General features: G+C 35.3%; 29 non-coding genes and 2 pseudogenes across 29 annotated transcripts; all 31 read right to left on the bottom strand.

Moving 5' to 3' along the window:
- Window positions 1-288: 288 nt before the first annotated feature.
- LOC130431317 (small nucleolar RNA U3) lies at window positions 289-504 on the bottom strand. Its single transcript, XR_008908216.1, has one exon. It is a non-coding gene; the product is annotated as a small nucleolar RNA U3 (small nucleolar RNA).
- A 367-nt stretch (window positions 505-871) lies between these two features.
- LOC130431175 (small nucleolar RNA U3) lies at window positions 872-1,086 on the bottom strand. The gene has a single exon (XR_008908156.1). It is a non-coding gene; the product is annotated as a small nucleolar RNA U3 (small nucleolar RNA).
- Window positions 1,087-1,371: 285 nt separating this feature from the next.
- On the bottom strand, window positions 1,372-1,560 carry LOC130431670 (small nucleolar RNA U3; annotated as a pseudogene).
- Window positions 1,561-1,927: 367 nt separating this feature from the next.
- Window positions 1,928-2,142, bottom strand: LOC130430454 (small nucleolar RNA U3). Its single transcript, XR_008907804.1, has one exon. It is a non-coding gene; the product is annotated as a small nucleolar RNA U3 (small nucleolar RNA).
- Window positions 2,143-2,645: 503 nt separating this feature from the next.
- Window positions 2,646-2,860, bottom strand: LOC130430578 (small nucleolar RNA U3). The gene has a single exon (XR_008907863.1). It is a non-coding gene; the product is annotated as a small nucleolar RNA U3 (small nucleolar RNA).
- A 367-nt stretch (window positions 2,861-3,227) lies between these two features.
- Window positions 3,228-3,443, bottom strand: LOC130431255 (small nucleolar RNA U3). The gene has a single exon (XR_008908199.1). It is a non-coding gene; the product is annotated as a small nucleolar RNA U3 (small nucleolar RNA).
- A 367-nt stretch (window positions 3,444-3,810) lies between these two features.
- Window positions 3,811-4,024, bottom strand: LOC130431217 (small nucleolar RNA U3). Its single transcript, XR_008908183.1, has one exon. It is a non-coding gene; the product is annotated as a small nucleolar RNA U3 (small nucleolar RNA).
- Window positions 4,025-4,526: 502 nt separating this feature from the next.
- On the bottom strand, window positions 4,527-4,741 carry LOC130431274 (small nucleolar RNA U3). The gene has a single exon (XR_008908203.1). It is a non-coding gene; the product is annotated as a small nucleolar RNA U3 (small nucleolar RNA).
- Window positions 4,742-5,242: 501 nt separating this feature from the next.
- Window positions 5,243-5,457, bottom strand: LOC130430570 (small nucleolar RNA U3). The gene has a single exon (XR_008907862.1). It is a non-coding gene; the product is annotated as a small nucleolar RNA U3 (small nucleolar RNA).
- A 502-nt stretch (window positions 5,458-5,959) lies between these two features.
- Window positions 5,960-6,174, bottom strand: LOC130430566 (small nucleolar RNA U3). The gene has a single exon (XR_008907859.1). It is a non-coding gene; the product is annotated as a small nucleolar RNA U3 (small nucleolar RNA).
- Window positions 6,175-6,541: 367 nt separating this feature from the next.
- On the bottom strand, window positions 6,542-6,755 carry LOC130431216 (small nucleolar RNA U3). The gene has a single exon (XR_008908182.1). It is a non-coding gene; the product is annotated as a small nucleolar RNA U3 (small nucleolar RNA).
- A 285-nt stretch (window positions 6,756-7,040) lies between these two features.
- On the bottom strand, window positions 7,041-7,229 carry LOC130431664 (small nucleolar RNA U3; annotated as a pseudogene).
- Window positions 7,230-7,596: 367 nt separating this feature from the next.
- Window positions 7,597-7,811, bottom strand: LOC130430558 (small nucleolar RNA U3). The gene has a single exon (XR_008907855.1). It is a non-coding gene; the product is annotated as a small nucleolar RNA U3 (small nucleolar RNA).
- Window positions 7,812-8,178: 367 nt separating this feature from the next.
- LOC130430771 (small nucleolar RNA U3) lies at window positions 8,179-8,393 on the bottom strand. Its single transcript, XR_008907917.1, has one exon. It is a non-coding gene; the product is annotated as a small nucleolar RNA U3 (small nucleolar RNA).
- A 502-nt stretch (window positions 8,394-8,895) lies between these two features.
- On the bottom strand, window positions 8,896-9,110 carry LOC130430555 (small nucleolar RNA U3). Its single transcript, XR_008907852.1, has one exon. It is a non-coding gene; the product is annotated as a small nucleolar RNA U3 (small nucleolar RNA).
- A 367-nt stretch (window positions 9,111-9,477) lies between these two features.
- On the bottom strand, window positions 9,478-9,692 carry LOC130431172 (small nucleolar RNA U3). The gene has a single exon (XR_008908155.1). It is a non-coding gene; the product is annotated as a small nucleolar RNA U3 (small nucleolar RNA).
- Window positions 9,693-10,194: 502 nt separating this feature from the next.
- Window positions 10,195-10,409, bottom strand: LOC130430550 (small nucleolar RNA U3). The gene has a single exon (XR_008907846.1). It is a non-coding gene; the product is annotated as a small nucleolar RNA U3 (small nucleolar RNA).
- Window positions 10,410-10,776: 367 nt separating this feature from the next.
- LOC130431314 (small nucleolar RNA U3) lies at window positions 10,777-10,992 on the bottom strand. The gene has a single exon (XR_008908214.1). It is a non-coding gene; the product is annotated as a small nucleolar RNA U3 (small nucleolar RNA).
- A 367-nt stretch (window positions 10,993-11,359) lies between these two features.
- Window positions 11,360-11,574, bottom strand: LOC130431155 (small nucleolar RNA U3). The gene has a single exon (XR_008908144.1). It is a non-coding gene; the product is annotated as a small nucleolar RNA U3 (small nucleolar RNA).
- A 502-nt stretch (window positions 11,575-12,076) lies between these two features.
- On the bottom strand, window positions 12,077-12,291 carry LOC130431268 (small nucleolar RNA U3). The gene has a single exon (XR_008908202.1). It is a non-coding gene; the product is annotated as a small nucleolar RNA U3 (small nucleolar RNA).
- A 366-nt stretch (window positions 12,292-12,657) lies between these two features.
- LOC130431442 (small nucleolar RNA U3) lies at window positions 12,658-12,872 on the bottom strand. Its single transcript, XR_008908252.1, has one exon. It is a non-coding gene; the product is annotated as a small nucleolar RNA U3 (small nucleolar RNA).
- A 502-nt stretch (window positions 12,873-13,374) lies between these two features.
- On the bottom strand, window positions 13,375-13,589 carry LOC130430546 (small nucleolar RNA U3). The gene has a single exon (XR_008907844.1). It is a non-coding gene; the product is annotated as a small nucleolar RNA U3 (small nucleolar RNA).
- Window positions 13,590-13,956: 367 nt separating this feature from the next.
- On the bottom strand, window positions 13,957-14,171 carry LOC130431074 (small nucleolar RNA U3). The gene has a single exon (XR_008908102.1). It is a non-coding gene; the product is annotated as a small nucleolar RNA U3 (small nucleolar RNA).
- A 367-nt stretch (window positions 14,172-14,538) lies between these two features.
- Window positions 14,539-14,753, bottom strand: LOC130430796 (small nucleolar RNA U3). Its single transcript, XR_008907924.1, has one exon. It is a non-coding gene; the product is annotated as a small nucleolar RNA U3 (small nucleolar RNA).
- A 503-nt stretch (window positions 14,754-15,256) lies between these two features.
- On the bottom strand, window positions 15,257-15,471 carry LOC130430736 (small nucleolar RNA U3). Its single transcript, XR_008907901.1, has one exon. It is a non-coding gene; the product is annotated as a small nucleolar RNA U3 (small nucleolar RNA).
- A 366-nt stretch (window positions 15,472-15,837) lies between these two features.
- Window positions 15,838-16,052, bottom strand: LOC130430644 (small nucleolar RNA U3). The gene has a single exon (XR_008907877.1). It is a non-coding gene; the product is annotated as a small nucleolar RNA U3 (small nucleolar RNA).
- Window positions 16,053-16,553: 501 nt separating this feature from the next.
- Window positions 16,554-16,768, bottom strand: LOC130430630 (small nucleolar RNA U3). Its single transcript, XR_008907875.1, has one exon. It is a non-coding gene; the product is annotated as a small nucleolar RNA U3 (small nucleolar RNA).
- A 366-nt stretch (window positions 16,769-17,134) lies between these two features.
- On the bottom strand, window positions 17,135-17,349 carry LOC130430624 (small nucleolar RNA U3). Its single transcript, XR_008907874.1, has one exon. It is a non-coding gene; the product is annotated as a small nucleolar RNA U3 (small nucleolar RNA).
- A 500-nt stretch (window positions 17,350-17,849) lies between these two features.
- On the bottom strand, window positions 17,850-18,065 carry LOC130431212 (small nucleolar RNA U3). Its single transcript, XR_008908181.1, has one exon. It is a non-coding gene; the product is annotated as a small nucleolar RNA U3 (small nucleolar RNA).
- Window positions 18,066-18,431: 366 nt separating this feature from the next.
- Window positions 18,432-18,646, bottom strand: LOC130431141 (small nucleolar RNA U3). Its single transcript, XR_008908142.1, has one exon. It is a non-coding gene; the product is annotated as a small nucleolar RNA U3 (small nucleolar RNA).
- Window positions 18,647-19,013: 367 nt separating this feature from the next.
- LOC130432092 (small nucleolar RNA U3) lies at window positions 19,014-19,229 on the bottom strand. The gene has a single exon (XR_008908412.1). It is a non-coding gene; the product is annotated as a small nucleolar RNA U3 (small nucleolar RNA).
- Between the last annotated feature and the right edge of the window lie 208 nt (window positions 19,230-19,437).

Raw genomic sequence — 19,437 nt, 5'->3', positions numbered from 1 at the left:
TCAAACCTTCCCATTTGAGCCACTTTTAAACGTATACGTCAAAACAACAGGCAGACATATCCTTTTGTGTATTCTTTTGATTTAAAAAAGAGGAGCAGAAACATGACCAATTCCTGTAAGTTGTGACCATAAAAACAGTACCGACATATAAATGAAAACACAAGACAAAATTAAACAAAAATACTCAATTGACCAAAATGTGGAAAACCAGGCGTATCTTTCTAGGACTTGATTCAAGGTTAATTACCTAAATCTATTTCTTTTTTCAAGTACTCACATAGACATAAAGCCACTTAGATCATGCTACTTTCCTCAATATCGCCAAAAGCAACAAAGAACATTCATCAACAGCACAAAGCATCTGAAACCGAATCACTACTAAATGCCAGTTTCACGCTCTAAAAGAAGCATCTAAGCTCATCATCGTGGTTTGGGAAACAAACACTTACGAAACACATTTCCAAGTAAAATAACTATAGAAATGATACCTGAAAGTATAGTCCTAAATTTCTCGCCAAAACACCAGAGGAATTCTCATCTGAAGAGTATTTCCTCAGTAACGGTGTGGAGCGTTTTTGGAAGCTCAAACCTTCCCATTTGAGCCACTTTTAAACGTATACGTCAAAACAACAGGCAGACATATCCTTTTGTGTATTCTTTTGATTTAAAAAAGAGGAGCAGAAACATGACCAATCACTGTAAGTTGTGACCATAAAAACAGTACCGACATATAAATGAAAACACAAGACAAAATTAAACAAAAATACTCAATTGACCAAAATGTGGAAAACCAGGCGTAACTTTCTAGGACTTGATTCAAGGTTGATTACCTAAATCTATTTCTTTTTTCAAGTACTCACAAAGATATAAAGCCACTTAGATCATGCTACTTTCCTCTATATCGCCAAAAACAATAAAGAACATTCATCAACAGCACAAAGCATGTGAACCGAATCACTACTAAATGCCAGATTCACGCTCTAAAAGAAGCATCTAATCTCATCATCGTGGTTTGGGAAACAAACACTTACGAAACACATTTCCAAGTAAAATAACTATAGAAATGATCCCTGAAAATATAGTCCTAAATTTCTCACCAAAACACCAGAGGAAGTCTGATCTGAAGAGTATTTCCTCAGTAACGGTTTGGAGCGTTTTTGGCAGCTCAAACCTTCCCGTTCGAGCCACATTTAAACGTATGGTCAAAAACAACAGGCAGACATATCCTTTTGTGTATTCTTTTGCTTTTAAAAAAAAGGAGCAGAAACATGACCAATTCCTATAATTTCTGACTATAAAACAGTATCGACATATAAATGAAAACACAAGACAAAATTAAAAAAAAATACTCAATTGACCAAAATGTGGAAAACCAGGCGTATCTTTCTAGTATCTGAATGATACATGACCAATTCCTGCAATTTGTGACAAAAACAGAAACATCTATTCACGCTCTAAAAGAAGCATCTAAGCTCATCATCGTGGTTTGGGAAACAAACACTTACGAAACACATTTCCAAGTAAAATAACTATAGAAATGATCCCTGAAAGTATAGTCCTAAATTTCTCACCAACACACCAGAGGAAGTCTGATCTGAAGAGTATTTCCTCAGTAACGGTGTGGAGCGTTTTTGGAAGCTCAAACCTTCCCATTTGAGCCACTTTTAAACGTATACGTCAAAACAACAGGCAGACATATCCTTTTGTGTATTCTTTTGATTTAAAAAAGAGGAGCAGAAACATGACCAATCACTGTAAGTTGTGACCATAAAAACAGTACCGACATATAAATGAAAACACAAGACAAAATTAAACAAAAATACTCAATTGACCAAAATGTGGAAAACCAGGCGTAACTTTCTAGGACTTGATTCAAGGTTGATTACCTAAATCTATTTCTTTTTTCAAGTACTCACAAAGACATAAAGCCACTTAGATCATGCTACTTTCCTCAATATCACCAAAAGCAATAAAGAACATTCATCAACAGCACAAAGCATGTGAACCGAATCACTACTAAATGCCAGATTCACGCTCTAAAAGAAGCATCGAAGCTCATCATCGTGGTTTGGGAAACAAACACTTACGAAACACATTTCCAAGTAAAATAACTATAGAAATGATCCCTGAAAGTATAGTCCTAGATTTCTCACCAAAACACCAGAGGAAGTCTGATCTGAAGAGTATTTTCTCAGTAACGGTTTGGAGCGTTTTTGGCAGCTCAAACCTTCCCGTTCGAGCCACATTTAAACGTATGGTCAAAAACAACAGGCAGACATATCCTTTTGTGTATTCTTTTGCTTTTAAAAAAAAGGAGCAGAAACATGACCAATTCCTATAATTTCTGACTATAAAACAGTATCGACATATAAATGAAAACACAAGACAAAATTTAAAAAAAAATACTCAATTGACCAAAATGTGGAAAACCAGGCGTATCTTTCTAGTATCTGAATGATACATGACCAATTCCTGCAATTTGTGACAAAAACAGAAACATCCTACAATTGAAAAACACCAGACAAAACTTAACAAGAATACTCAATTGATCAAAATGTGGAGAACTAGGCGTAACTTTCTAAGATTTGATTCAAGGTTAATTGCCTAAATCTATTTCTTTTTTCAAGTACTCACAAAGACATAAAGCCACTTAGATCATGCTACTTTCCTCAATATCACCAAAAGCAATAAAGAACATTCATCAACAGCACAAAGCATGTGAACCGAATCACTACTAAATGCCAGATTCACGCTCTAAAAGAAGCATCTAAGCTCATCATCGTGGTTTGGGAAACAAACACTTACGAAACACATTTCCAAGTAAAATAACTATAGAAATGATCCCTGAAAGTATAGTCCTAAATTTCTCACCAACACACCAGAGGAAGTCTGATCTGAAGAGTATTTCCTCAGTAACGGTGTGGAGCGTTTTTGGAAGCTCAAACCTTCCCATTTGAGCCACTTTTAAACGTATACGTCAAAACAACAGGCAGACATATCCTTTTGTGTATTCTTTTGATTTAAAAAAGAGGAGCAGAAACATGACCAATTCCTGTAAGTCGTGACCATAAAAACAGTACCGACATATAAATGAAAACACAAGACAAAATTAAACAAAAATACTCAATTGACCAAAATGTGGAAAACCAGGCGTATCTTTCTAGGACTTGATTCAAGGTTAATTACCTAAATCTATTTCTTTTTTCAAGTACTCACATAGACATAAAGCCACTTAGATCATGCTACTTTCCTCAATATCGCCAAAAGCAACAAAGAACATTCATCAACAGCACAAAGCATCTGAAACCGAATCACTACTAAATGCCAGTTTCACGCTCTAAAAGAAGCATCTAAGCTCATCATCGTGGTCTGGGAAACAAACACTTACGAAACACATTTCCAAGTAAAATAACTATAGAAATGATCCCTGAAAGTATAGTCCTAAATTTCTCACCAACACACCAGAGGAAGTCTGATCTGAAGAGTATTTCCTCAGTAACGGTGTGGAGCGTTTTTGGAAGCTCAAACCTTCCCATTTGAGCCACTTTTAAACGTATACGTCAAAACAACAGGCAGACATATCCTTTTGTGTATTCTTTTGATTTAAAAAAGAGGAGCAGAAACATGACCAATTCCTGTAAGTTGTGACCATAAAAACAGTACCGACATATAAATGAAAACACAAGACAAAATTAAACAAAAATACTCAATTGACCAAAATGTGGAAAACCAGGCGTATCTTTCTAGGACTTGATTCAAGGTTAATTACCTAAATCTATTTCTTTTTTCAAGTACTCACAAAGACATAAAGCCACTTAGATCATGCTACTTTCCTCAATATCGCCAAAAGCAACAAAGAACATTCATCAACAGCACAAAGCATGTGAACCGAATCACTACTAAATGCCAGATTCACGCTCTAAAAGAAGCATCTAAGCTCATCATCGTGGTTTGGGAAAAAACACTTACGAAACACATTTCCAAGTAAAATAACTATAGAAATGATCCCTGAAGGTATAGTCCTAAATTTCTCACCAAAACACCAGAGGAAGTCTGATCTGAAGAGTATTTCCTCAGTAACGGTTTGGAGCGTTTTTGGCAGCTCAAACCTTCCCGTTCGAGCCACATTTAAACGTATGGTCAAAAACAACAGGCAGACATATCCTTTTGTGTATTCTTTTGCTTTTAAAAAAAAGGAGCAGAAACATAACTAATTCCTATAATTTCTGACTATAAAACAGTATCGACATATAAATGAAAACACAAGACAAAATTAAAAAAAAATACTCAATTGACCAAAATGTGGAAAACCAGGCGTATCTTTCTAGTATCTGAATGATACATGACCAATTCCTGCAATTTGTGACAAAAACAGAAACATCCTACAATTGAAAAACACCAGACAAAACTTAACAAGAATACTCAATTGATCAAAATGTGGAAAACCAGGCGTAACTTCCTAGGACTTGATTCAAGGTTAATTGCCTAGATCTATTTCTTTTTTCAAGTACTCACAAAGACATAAAGCCACTTAGATCATGCTACTTTCCTCAATATCACCAAAAGCAATAAAGAACACTAATCAACAGCACAAAGCATGTGAACCGAATCACTACTAAATGCCAGATTCACGCTCTAAAAGAAGCATCTAAGCTCATCATCGTGGTTTGGGAAACAAACACTTACGAAACACATTTCCAAGTAAAATAACTATAGAAATGATCCCTGAAAGTATAGTCCTAAATTTGCTGACAAAACACCAGAGGAAGTCTGATCTGAAGAGTATTTTCTCAGTAACGGTTTGGAGCGTTTTTGGCAGCTCAAACCTTCCCATTTGAGCCACTTTTAAACGTATACGTCAAAACAACAGGCAGACATATCCTTTTGTGTATTCTTTTGCTTTTAAAAAAAGGAGCAGAAACATGACCAATTCCTATAATTTCTGACTATAAAACAGTATCGACATATAAATGAAAACACAAGACAAAATTAAAAAAAAATACTCAATTGACCAAAATGTGGAAAACCAGGCGTATCTTTCTAGTATCTGAATGATACATGACCAATTCCTGCAATTTGTGACAAAAACAGAAACATCCTACAATTGAAAAACACCAGACAAAACTTAACAAGAATACTCAATTGATCAAAATGTGGAAAACCAGGCGTAACTTCCTAGGACTTGATTCAAGGTTAATTGCCTAAATCTATTTCTTTTTTCAAGTACTCACAAAGACATAAAGCCACTTAGATCATGCTACTTTCCTCAATATCACCAAAAGCAATAAAGAACATTCATCAACAGCACAAAGCATGTGAACCGAATCACTACTAAATGCCAGATTCACGCTCTAAAAGAAGCATCTAAGCTCATCATCGTGGTTTGGGAAACAAACACTTACGAAACACATTTCCAAGTAAAATAACTATAGAAATGATCCCTGAAAGTATAGTCCTAAATTTCTCACCAAAACACCAGAGGAAGTCTGATCTGAAGAGTATTTCCTCAGTAACGGATTGGAGCGTTTTTGGCAGCTCAAACCTTCCCGTTCGAGCCACATTTAAACGTATGGTCAAAAACAACAGGCAGACATATCCTTTTGTGTATTCTTTTGCTTTTAAAAAAAAGGAGCAGAAACATGACCAATTCCTATAATTTCTGACTATAAAACAGTATCGACATATAAATGAAAACACAAGACAAAATTAAAAAAAAATACTCAATTGACCAAAATGTGGAAAACCAGGCGTATCTTTCTAGTATCTGAATGATACATGACCAATTCCTGCAATTTGTGACAAAAACAGAAACATCCTACAATTGAAAAACACCAGACAAAACTTAACAAGAATACTCAATTGATCAAAATGTGGAGAACTAGGCGTAACTTTCTAAGATTTGATTCAAGGTTAATTGCCTAAATCTATTTCTTTTTTCAAGTACTCACAAAGACATAAAGCCACTTAGATCATGCTACTTTCCTCAATATCACCAAAAGCAATAAAGAACATTCATCAACAGCACAAAGCATGTGAACCGAATCACTACTAAATGCCAGATTCACGCTCTAAAAGAAGCATCTAAGCTCATCATCGTGGTTTGGGAAACAAACACTTACGAAACACATTTCCAAGTAAAATAACTATAGAAATGATCCCTGAAAGTATAGTCCTAAATTTCTCACCAACACACCAGAGGAAGTCTGATCTGAAGAGTATTTCCTCAGTAACGGTGTGGAGCGTTTTTGGAAGCTCAAACCTTCCCATTTGAGCCACTTTTAAACGTATACGTCAAAACAACAGGCAGACATATCCTTTTGTGTATTCTTTTGATTTAAAAAAGAGGAGCAGAAACATGACCAATTCCTGTAAGTTGTGACCATAAAAACAGTACCGACATATAAATGAAAACACAAGACAAAATTAAACAAAAATACTCAATTGACCAAAATGTGGAAAACCAGGCGTATCTTTCTAGGACTTGATTCAAGGTTAATTACCTAAATCTATTTCTTTTTTCAAGTACTCACAAAGACATAAAGCCACTTAGATCATGCTACTTTCCTCAATATCGCCAAAAGCAACAAAGAACATTCATCAACAGCACAAAGCATGTGAACCGAATCACTACTAAATGCCAGATTCACGCTCTAAAAGAAGCATCTAAGCTCATCATCGTGGTTTGGGAAAAAACACTTACGAAACACATTTCCAAGTAAAATAACTATAGAAATGATCCCTGAAGGTATAGTCCTAAATTTCTCACCAAAACACCAGAGGAAGTCTGATCTGAAGAGTATTTCCTCAGTAACGGTTTGGAGCGTTTTTGGCAGCTCAAACCTTCCCGTTCGAGCCACATTTAAACGTATGGTCAAAAACAACAGGCAGACATATCCTTTTGTGTATTCTTTTGCTTTTAAAAAAAAGGAGCAGAAACATGACCAATTCCTATAATTTCTGACTATAAAACAGTATCGACATATAAATGAAAACACAAGACAAAATTAAAAAAAAATACTCAATTGACCAAAATGTGGAAAACCAGGCGTATCTTTCTAGTATCTGAATGATACATGACCAATTCCTGCAATTTGTGACAAAAACAGAAACATCTATTCACGCTCTAAAAGAAGCATCTAAGCTCATCATCGTGGTTTGGGAAACAAACACTTACGAAACACATTTCCAAGTAAAATAACTATAGAAATGATCCCTGAAAGTATAGTCCTAAATTTCTCACCAACACACCAGAGGAAGTCTGATCTGAAGAGTATTTCCTCAGTAACGGTGTGGAGCGTTTTTGGAAGCTCAAACCTTCCCATTTGAGCCACTTTTAAACGTATACGTCAAAACAACAGGCAGACATATCCTTTTGTGTATTCTTTTGATTTAAAAAAGAGGAGCAGAAACATGACCAATCACTGTAAGTTGTGACCATAAAAACAGTACCGACATATAAATGAAAACACAAGACAAAATTAAACAAAAATACTCAATTGACCAAAATGTGGAAAACCAGGCGTAACTTTCTAGGACTTGATTCAAGGTTGATTACCTAAATCTATTTCTTTTTTCAAGTACTCACAAAGACATAAAGCCACTTAGATCATGCTACTTTCCTCAATATCACCAAAAGCAATAAAGAACATTCATCAACAGCACAAAGCATGTGAACCGAATCACTACTAAATGCCAGATTCACGCTCTAAAAGAAGCATCTAAGCTCATCATCGTGGTTTGGGAAACAAACACTTACGAAACACATTTCCAAGTAAAATAACTATAGAAATGATCCCTGAAAGTATAGTCCTTAATTTCTCACCAACACACCAGAGGAAGTCTGATCTGAAGAGTATTTCCTCAGTAACGGTGTGGAGCGTTTTTGGAAGCTCAAACCTTCCCATTTGAGCCACTTTTAAACGTATACGTCAAAACAACAGGCAGACATATCCTTTTGTGTATTCTTTTGATTTAAAAAAGAGGAGCAGAAACATGACCAATTCCTGTAAGTTGTGACCATAAAAACAGTACCGACATATAAATGAAAACACAAGACAAAATTAAACAAAAATACTCAATTGACCAAAATGTGGAAAACCAGGCGTAACTTTCTAGGACTTGATTCAAGGTTGATTACCTAAATCTATTTCTTTTTTCAAGTACTCACAAAGACATAAAGCCACTTAGATCATGCTACTTTCCTCAATATCGCCAAAAGCAACAAAGAACATTCATTAACAGCACAAAGCATGTGAACCGAATCACTACTAAATGCCAGATTCACGCTCTAAAAGAAGCATCGAAGCTCATCATCGTGGTTTGGGAAACAAACACTTACAAAACACATTTCCAAGTAAAATAACTATAGAAATGATCCCTGAAAGTATAGTCCTAGATTTCTCACCAAAACACCAGAGGAAGTCTGATCTGAAGAGTATTTTCTCAGTAACGGTTTGGAGCGTTTTTGGCAGCTCAAACCTTCCCGTTCGAGCCACATTTAAACGTATGGTCAAAAACAACAGGCAGACATATCCTTTTGTGTATTCTTTTGCTTTTAAAAAAAAGGAGCAGAAACATGACCAATTCCTATAATTTCTGACTATAAAACAGTATCGACATATAAATGAAAACACAAGACAAAATTAAAAAAAAATACTCAATTGACCAAAATGTGGAAAACCAGGCGTATCTTTCTAGTATCTGAATGATACATGACCAATTCCTGCAATTTGTGACAAAAACAGAAACATCCTACAATTGAAAAACACCAGACAAAACTTAACAAGAATACTCAATTGATCAAAATGTGGAGAACTAGGCGTAACTTTCTAAGATTTGATTCAAGGTTAATTGCCTAAATCTATTTCTTTTTTCAAGTACTCACAAAGACATAAAGCCACTTAGATCATGCTACTTTCCTCAATATCACCAAAAGCAATAAAGAACATTCATCAACAGCACAAAGCATGTGAACCGAATCACTACTAAATGCCAGATTCACGCTCTAAAAGAAGCATCTAAGCTCATCATCGTGGTTTGGGAAACAAACACTTACGAAACACATTTCCAAGTAAAATAACTATAGAAATGATCCCTGAAAGTATAGTCCTAAATTTCTCACCAACACACCAGAGGAAGTCTGATCTGAAGAGTATTTCCTCAGTAACGGTGTGGAGCGTTTTTGGAAGCTCAAACCTTCCCATTTGAGCCACTTTTAAACGTATACGTCAAAACAACAGGCAGACATATCCTTTTGTGTATTCTTTTGATTTAAAAAAGAGGAGCAGAAACATGACCAATTCCTGTAAGTTGTGACCATAAAAACAGTACCGACATATAAATGAAAACACAAGACAAAATTAAACAAAAATACTCAATTGACCAAAATGTGGAAAACCAGGCGTATCTTTCTAGGACTTGATTCAAGGTTAATTACCTAAATCTATTTCTTTTTTCAAGTACTCACAAAGACATAAAGCCACTTAGATCATGCTACTTTCCTCAATATCGCCAAAAGCAACAAAGAACATTCATCAACAGCACAAAGCATGTGAACCGAATCACTACTAAATGCCAGATTCACGCTCTAAAAGAAGCATCTAAGCTCATCATCGTGGTTTGGGAAACAAACACTTACGAAACACATTTCCAAGTAAAATAACTATAGAAATGATCCCTGAAGGTATAGTCCTAAATTTCTCACCAAAACACCAGAGGAAGTCTGATCTGAAGAGTATTTCCTCAGTAACGGTTTGGAGCGTTTTTGGCAGCTCAAACCTTCCCGTTCGAGCCACATTTAAACGTATGGTCAAAAACAACAGGCAGACATATCCTTTTGTGTATTCTTTTGCTTTTAAAAAAAAGGAGCAGAAACATGACCAATTCCTATAATTTCTGACTATAAAACAGTATCGACATATAAATGAAAACACAAGACAAAATTAAAAAAAAATACTCAATTGACCAAAATGTGGAAAACCAGGCGTATCTTTCTAGTATCTGAATGATACATGACCAATTCCTGCAATTTGTGACAAAAACAGAAACATCCTACAATTGAAAAACACCAGACAAAACTTAACAAGAATACTCAATTGATCAAAATGTGGAGAACTAGGCGTAACTTTCTAAGATTTGATTCAAGGTTAATTGCCTAAATCTATTTCTTTTTTCAAGTACTCACAAAGACATAAAGCCACTTAGATCATGCTACTTTCCTCAATATCACCAAAAGCAATAAAGAACATTCATCAACAGCACAAAGCATGTGAACCGAATCACTACTAAATGCCAGATTCACGCTCTAAAAGAAGCATCTAAGCTCATCATCGTGGTTTGGGAAACAAACACTTACGAAACACATTTCCAAGTAAAATAACTATAGAAATGATCCCTGAAAGTATAGTCCTAAATTTCTCACCAACACACCAGAGGAAGTCTGATCTGAAGAGTATTTCCTCAGTAACGGTGTGGAGCGTTTTTGGAAGCTCAAACCTTCCCATTTGAGCCACTTTTAAACGTATACGTCAAAACAACAGGCAGACATATCCTTTTGTGTATTCTTTTGATTTAAAAAAGAGGAGCAGAAACATGACCAATTCCTGTAAGTTGTGACCATAAAAACAGTACCGACATATAAATGAAAACACAAGACAAAATTAAACAAAAATACTCAATTGACCAAAATGTGGAAAACCAGGCGTATCTTTCTAGGACTTGATTCAAGGTTAATTACCTAAATCTATTTCTTTTTTCAAGTACTCACATAGACATAAAGCCACTTAGATCATGCTACTTTCCTCAATATCGCCAAAAGCAACAAAGAACATTCATCAACAGCACAAAGCATCTGAAACCGAATCACTACTAAATGCCAGTTTCACGCTCTAAAAGAAGCATCTAAGCTCATCATCGTGGTTTGGGAAACAAACACTTACGAAACACATTTCCAAGTAAAATAACTATAGAAATGATACCTGAAAGTATAGTCCTAAATTTCTCGCCAAAACACCAGAGGAATTCTCATCTGAAGAGTATTTCCTCAGTAACGGTGTGGAGCGTTTTTGGAAGCTCAAACCTTCCCATTTGAGCCACTTTTAAACGTATACGTCAAAACAACAGGCAGACATATCCTTTTGTGTATTCTTTTGATTTAAAAAAGAGGAGCAGAAACATGACCAATCACTGTAAGTTGTGACCATAAAAACAGTACCGACATATAAATGAAAACACAAGACAAAATTAAACAAAAATACTCAATTGACCAAAATGTGGAAAACCAGGCGTAACTTTCTAGGACTTGATTCAAGGTTGATTACCTAAATCTATTTCTTTTTTCAAGTACTCACAAAGATATAAAGCCACTTAGATCATGCTACTTTCCTCTATATCGCCAAACACAATAAAGAACATTCATCAACAGCACAAAGCATGTGAACCGAATCACTACTAAATGCCAGATTCACGCTCTAAAAGAAGCATCTAAGCTCATCATCGTGGTTTGGGAAACAAACACTTACGAAACACATTTCCAAGTAAAATAACTATAGAAATTATTCCTGAAAGTATAGTCCTAAATTTGCTGACAAAACACCAGAGGAAGTCTGATCTGAAGAGTATTTTCTCAGTAACGGTTTGGAGCGTTTTTGGCAGCTCAAACCTTCCCATTTGAGCCACTTTTAAACGTATACGTCAAAACAACAGGCAGACATATCCTTTTGTGTATTCGTTTGCTTTTAAAAAAAAGGAGCAGATACATGACCAATTCCTATAATTTCTGACTATAAAACTGTATCGACATATAAATGAAAACACAAGACAAAATTAAAAAAAAATACTCAATTGACCAAAATGTGGAAAACCAGGCGTATCTTTCTAGTATCTGAATGATACATGACCAATTCCTGCAATTTGTGACAAAAACAGAAACATCCTACAATTGAAAAACACCAGACAAAACTTAACAAGAATACTCAATTGATCAAAATGTGGAAAACCAGGCGTAACTTCCTAGGACTTGATTCAAGGTTAATTGCCTAGATCTATTTCTTTTTTCAAGTACTCACAAAGACATAAAGCCACTTAGATCATGCTACTTTCCTCAATATCACCAAAAGCAATAAAGAACACTAATCAACAGCACAAAGCATGTGAACCGAATCACTACTAAATGCCAGATTCACGCTCTAAAAGAAGCATCTAAGCTCATCATCGTGGTTTGGGAAACAAACACTTACGAAACACATTTCCAAGTAAAATAACTATAGAAATGATCCCTGAAAGTATAGTCCTAAATTTCTCACCAAAACACCAGAGGAAGTCTGATCTGAAGAGTATTTCCTCAGTAACGGTGTGGAGCGTTTTTGGAAGCTCAAACCTTCCCATTTGAGCCACTTTTAAACGTATACGTCAAAACAACAGGCAGACATATCCTTTTGTGTATTCTTTTGCTTTAAAAAAGAGGAGCAGAAACATGACCAATTCTTGCAATTTCTGACTATAAAACAGTACCGACATATCAATGAAAACACAAGACAAAATTTAACTAAAATAATCAATTGACCAAAATGTGGAAAACCAGGCGTAACTTTCTAGGACTTTATTCAAGGTTGATTACCTAAATCTGTTTCTTTTTTCAAGTACTCACAAAGACATAAAGCCACTTAGATCATGCTACTTTCCTCAATATCGACAAAAGCAATAAAGAACATTCATCAACAGCACAAAGCATGAGAACCGAATCACTACTAAATGACAGATTCACGCTCTAAAAGAAGCATCTAAGCTCATCATCGTGGTTTGGGAAACAAACACTTACAAAACACATTTCCAAGTAAAATAACTATAGAAATGATCCCTGAAAGTATAGTCCTAAATTTCTCACCAAAACACCAGAGGAAGTCTGATCTGAAGAGTATTTCCTCAGTAACGGTTTGGAGCGTTTTTGGCAGCTCAAACCTTCCCGTTCGAGCCACATTTAAACGTATGGTCAAAAACAACAGGCAGACATATCCTTTTGTGTATTCTTTTGCTTTTAAAAAAAAGGAGCAGAAACATGACCAATTCCTATAATTTCTGACTATAAAACAGTATCGACATATAAATGAAAACACAAGACAAAATAAAAAAAAAATACTCAATTGACCAAAATGTGGAAAACCAGGCGTATCTTTCTAGTATCTGAATGATACATGACCAATTCCTGCAATTTGTGACAAAAACAGAAACATCCTACAATTGAAAAACACCAGACAAAACTTAACAAGAATACTCAATTGATCAAAATGTGGAGAACTAGGCGTAACTTTCTAAGATTTGATTCAAGGTTAATTGCCTAAATCTATTTCTTTTTTCAAGTACTCACAAAGACATAAAGCCACTTAGATCATGCTACTTTCCTCAATATCACCAAAAGCAATAAAGAACATTCATCAACAGCACAAAGCATGTGAACCGAATCACTACTAAATGCCAGATTCACGCTCTAAAAGAAGCATCTAAGCTCATCATCGTGGTTTGGGAAACAAACACTTACGAAACACATTTCCAAGTAAAATAACTATAGAAATGATCCCTGAAAGTATAGTCCTAAATTTCTCACCAACACACCAGAGGAAGTCTGATCTGAAGAGTATTTCCTCAGTAACGGTGTGGAGCGTTTTTGGAAGCTCAAACCTTCCCATTTGAGCCACTTTTAAACGTATACGTCAAAACAACAGGCAGACATATCCTTTTGTGTATTCTTTTGATTTAAAAAAGAGGAGCAGAAACATGACCAATTCCTGTAAGTTGTGACCATAAAAACAGTACCGACATATAAATGAAAACACAAGACAAAATTAAACAAAAATACTCAATTGACCAAAATGTGGAAAACCAGGCGTATCTTTCTAGGACTTGATTCAAGGTTAATTACCTAAATCTATTTCTTTTTTCAAGTACTCACATAGACATAAAGCCACTTAGATCATGCTACTTTCCTCAATATCGCCAAAAGCAACAAAGAACATTCATCAACAGCACAAAGCATGTGAACCGAATCACTACTAAATGCCAGATTCACGCTCTAAAAGAAGCATCTAAGCTCATCATCGTGGTTTGGGAAACAAACACTTACGAAACACATTTCCAAGTAAAATAACTATAGAAATGATACCTGAAAGTATAGTCCTAAATTTCTCGCCAAAACACCAGAGGAATTCTCATCTGAAGAGTATTTCCTCAGTAACGGTGTGGAGCGTTTTTGGAAGCTCAAACCTTCCCATTTGAGCCACTTTTAAACGTATACGTCAAAACAACAGGCAGACATATCCTTTTGTGTATTCTTTTGATTTAAAAAAGAGGAGCAGAAACATGACCAATCACTGTAAGTTGTGACCATAAAAACAGTACCGACATATAAATGAAAACACAAGACAAAATTAAACAAAAATACTCAATTGACCAAAATGTGGAAAACCAGGCGTAACTTTCTAGGACTTGATTCAAGGTTGATTACCTAAATCTATTTCTTTTTTCAAGTACTCACAAAGACATAAAGCCACTTAGATCATGCTACTTTCCTCAATATCGCCAAAAGCAATAAAGAACATTCATCAACAGCACAAAGCATGTGAACCGAATCACTACTAAATGCCAGATTCACGCTCTAAAAGAAGCATCTAAGCTCATCATCGTGGTTTGGGAAACAAACACTTACGAAACACATTTCCAAGTAAAATAACTATAGAAATGATGCCTGAAAGTATAGTCCTAAATTTCTCACCAAAACACCAGAGGAAGTCTGATCTGAAGAGTATTTCCTCAGTAACGGTTTGGAGTGTTTTTGGCAGCTCAAACCTTCCCGTTCGAGCCACATTTAAACGTATGGTCAAAAACAACAGGCAGACATATCCTTTTGTGTATTCTTTTGCTTTTAAAAAAAAGGAGCAGAAACATGACTAATTCCTATAATTTCTGACTATAAAACAGTATCGACATATAAATGAAAACACAAGACAAAATTAAAAAAAAATACTCAATTGACCAAAATGTGGAAAACCAGGCGTATCTTTCTAGTATCTGAATGATACATGACCAATTCCTGCAATTTGTGACAAAAACAGAAACATCCTACAATTGAAAAACACCAGACAAAACTTAACAAGAATACTCAATTGATCAAAATGTGGAAAACCAGGCGTAACTTCCTAGGACTTGATTCAAGGTTAATTGCCTAGATCTATTTCTTTTTTTCAAGTACTCACAAAGACATAAAGCCACTTAGATCATGCTACTTTCCTCAATATCACCAAAAGCAATAAAGAACACTCATCAACAGCACAAAGCATGTGAACCGAATCACTACTAAATGCCAGATTCACGCTCTAAAAGAAGCATCTAAGCTCATCATCGTGGTTTGGGAAACAAACACTTACGAAACACATTTCCAAGTAAAATAACTATAGAAATGATCCCTGAAAGTATAGTCCTAAATTTCTCACCAAAACACCAGAGGAAGTCTGATCTGAAGAGTATTTCCTCAGTAACGGTGTGGAGCGTTTTTGGAAGCTCAAACCTTCCCATTTGAGCCACTTTTAAACGTATACGTCAAAACAACAGGCAGACATATCCTTTTGTGTATTCTTTTGCTTTAAAAAAGAGGAGCAGAAACATGACCAATTCTTGCAATTTCTGACTATAAAACAGTACCGACATATCAATGAAAACACAAGACAAAATTTAACTAAAATAATCAATTGACCAAAATGTGGAAAACCAGGCGTAACTTTCTAGGACTTTATTCAAGGTTGATTACCTAAATCTGTTTCTTTTTTCAAGTACTCACAAAGACATAAAGCCACTTAGATCATGCTACTTTCCTCAATATCGACAAAAGCAATAAAGAACATTCATCAACAGCACAAAGCATGTGAACCGAATCACTACTAAATGCCAGATTCACGCTCTAAAAGAAGCATCTAATCTCATCATCGTGGTTTGGGAAACAAACACTTACGAAACACATTTCCAAGTAAAATAACTATAGAAATGATCCCTGAAAGTATAGTCCTAAATTTCTCACCAAAACACCAGAGGAAGTCTGATCTGAAGAGTATTTCCTCAGTAACGGTTTGGAGCGTTTTTGGCAGCTCAAACCTTCCCGTTCGAGCCACATTTAAACGTATGGTCAAAACAACAGGCAGACATATCCTTTTGTGTATTCTTTTGCTTTTAAAAAAAAGAAGCAGAAACATGACAAATTCCTATAATTTCTGACTATAAAACAGTATCGACATATAAATGAAAACACAAGACAAAATTAAAAAAAAATACTCAATTGACCAAAATGTGGAAAACCAGGCGTATCTTTCTAGTATCTGAATGATACATGACCAATTCCTGCAATTTGTGACAAAAACAGAAACATCCTACAATTGAAAAACACCAGACAAAACTTAACAAGAATACTCAATTGATCAAAATGTGGAAAACCAGGCGTAACTTTCTAGGATCTGATTCAAGGTTAATTGCCTAAATCTATTTCTTTTTTCAAGTACTCACAAAGACATGAAGCCACTTAGATCATGCTACTTTCCTCAATATCACCAAAAGCAATAAAGAACATTCATCAACAGCACAAAGCATGTGAACCGAATCACTACTAAATGCCAGATTCACGCTCTAAAAGAAGCATCTAATCTCATCATCGTGGTTTGGGAAACAAACACTTACGAAACACATTTCCAAGTAAAATAACTATAGAAATGATCCCTGAAAGTATAGTCCTAAATTTCTCACCAAAACACCAGAGGAAGTCTGATCTGAAGAGTATTTCCTCAGTAACAGTGTGGAGCGTTTTTGGAAGCTCAAACCTTCCCATTTGAGCCACTTTTAAACGTATACGTCAAAACAACAGGCAGACATATCCTTTTGTGTATTCTTTTGCTTTAAAAAAGAGGAGCAGAAACATGACCAATTCTTGCAATTTCTGACTATAAAACAGTACCGACATATCAATGAAAACACAAGACAAAATTTAACTAAAATAATCAATTGACCAAAATGTGGAAAACCAGGCGTAACTTTCTAGGACTTGATTCAAGGTTGATTACCTAAATCTATTTCTTTTTTCAAGTACTCACAAAGACATAAAGCCACTTAGATCATGCTACTTTCCTCAATATCGCCAAAAGCAATAAAGAACATTCATCAACAGCACAAAGCATGTGAACTGAATCTCTACTAAATGCCAGATTCACGCTCTAAAAGAAGCATCTAAGCTCATCATCGTGGTTTGGGAAACAAACACTTACGAAACACATTTCCAAGTAAAATAACTATAGAAATGATCCCTGAAAGTATAGTCCTAAATTTCTCACCAAAACACCAGAGGAAGTCTGATCTGAAGAGTATTTCCTCAGTATCGGTTTGGAGCGTTTTTGGCAGCTCAAACCTTCCTGTTCGAGCCACATTTAAACGTATGGTCAAAACAACAGGCAGACATATCCTTTTGTGTATTCTTTTGCTATTAAAAAAAAGGAGCAGAAACATGACCAATTCCTGCAATTTCTGACTATAAAACAGTATCGACATATAAATGAAAACACAAGACAAAATTAACAAAAATACTCAATTGACCAAAATGTGGAAAACCAGGCGTATCTTTCTAGTATCTGAATGATACATGACCAATTCCTGCAATTTGTGACAAAAACAGAAACATCCTACAATTGAAAAACACCAGACAAAACTTATCAAGAAAACTCAATTGATCAAAATGTGGAAAATCAGGCGTAACTTTCTAGGACTTGATTCAAGGTTAATTGCCTAAATCTATTTCTTTTTTCAAGTACTCACATAGACATGAAGCCACTTAGATCATGCTACTTTCCTCAATATCGCCAAAAGCAATAAAGAACATTCATCAACTGCACAAAGCATGTGAAATTGAATCACTACTTCATGCCAGATTCTCGCTATAAAAGAAGCATCTAAGCTCATCATCGTGGTTTGGGAAACAAACACTAACGAAACACATTTCCAAGTAAAATAACTATAGAAATGATCCCTGAAAGTATAGTCCTAAATTTGCTGACAAAACACCAGAGGTAGTCTGATCTGAAGAGTGTTTACTCAGTAACGGTTTAGAGCGTTTTTGGAAGCTCAAACCTTCCCATTTGAGCCACTTTTAAATTATACGTCAAAACAACAGGCAGACATATCCTTTTGTGTATTCTTTTGCCATAAAATAGAGGAGCAGAAACATGACCAATTCCTGTAAGTTGTGACCATAAAAACAGTACCGACATATAAATGAAAACACAAGACAAAATTAAACAAAAATACTCAATTGACCAAAATGTGGAAAACCAGGCGTAACTTTCTAGGACTTGATTCAAGGTTAATTGCCTAAATCTATTTCTTTTTTCAAGTACTCACAAAGACATAAAGCCACTTAGATCATGCTACTTTCCTCAATATCGCCAAAAGCAATAAAGAACATTCATCAACAGCACAAAGCATGTGAACCGAATCACTACTAAATGACAGATTCACGCTCTAAAAGAAGCATCTAAGCTCATCATCGTGGTTTGGGAAACAAACACTTACAAAACACATTTCCAAGTAAAATAACTATAGAAATGATCCCTGAAAGTATAGTCCTAAATTTCTCGCCAAAACACCAGAGGAATTCTGATCTGAAGAGTATTTCCTCAGTAACGGTGTGGAGCGTTTTTTTGAAGCTCAAACCTTCCCGATGGAGCCACTTTTAAACGTATACGTCAAAACAACAGGCAGACATATCCTTTTGTGTATTCTTTTGCTTTTAAAAAAAGGAGCAGAAACAAGACCAATTCCTGCAATTTCTGACTATAAAACAGTATCGACATATAAATGAAAACACAAGACAAAATTAAACAAAAATACTCAATTGACCAAAATGTGGAAAACCAAGCGTATCTTTCTAGGACTTGATTCAAGGTTAATTACCTAAATCTATTTCTTTTTTCAAGTACTCACATAGACATAAAGCCACTTAGATCATGCTACTTTCCTCAATATCGCCAAAAGCAACAAAGAACATTCATCAACAGCACAAAGTATGTGAAACCGAATCACTACTAAATGCCAGTTTCACGCTCTAAAAGAAGCATCTATGCTCATCATCGTGGTTTGGGAAACAAACACTTACGAAACACATTTCCAAGTAAAATAACTATAGAAATGATCCCTGAAAGTATAGTCCTAAATTTCTCGCCAAAACACCAGAGGAATTCTCATCTGAAGAGTATTTCCTCAGTAACGGTGTGGAGCGTTTTTGGAAGCTCAAACCTTCCCATTTGAGCCACTTTTAAACGTATACATCAAAACAACAGGCAGACATATCCTTTTGTGTATTCTTTTGATTTAAAAAAGAGGAGCAGAAACATGACCAATTCCTGTAAGTTGTGACCA

This window comes from Triplophysa dalaica, chromosome 1, assembly GCF_015846415.1.
Source record: "Triplophysa dalaica isolate WHDGS20190420 chromosome 1, ASM1584641v1, whole genome shotgun sequence".
Lineage (NCBI taxonomy): Eukaryota > Metazoa > Chordata > Actinopteri > Cypriniformes > Nemacheilidae > Triplophysa > Triplophysa dalaica.
Note: the sequence above shows the minus strand (reverse complement) of the source record. Positions and strands in the feature narration are given on the sequence as shown.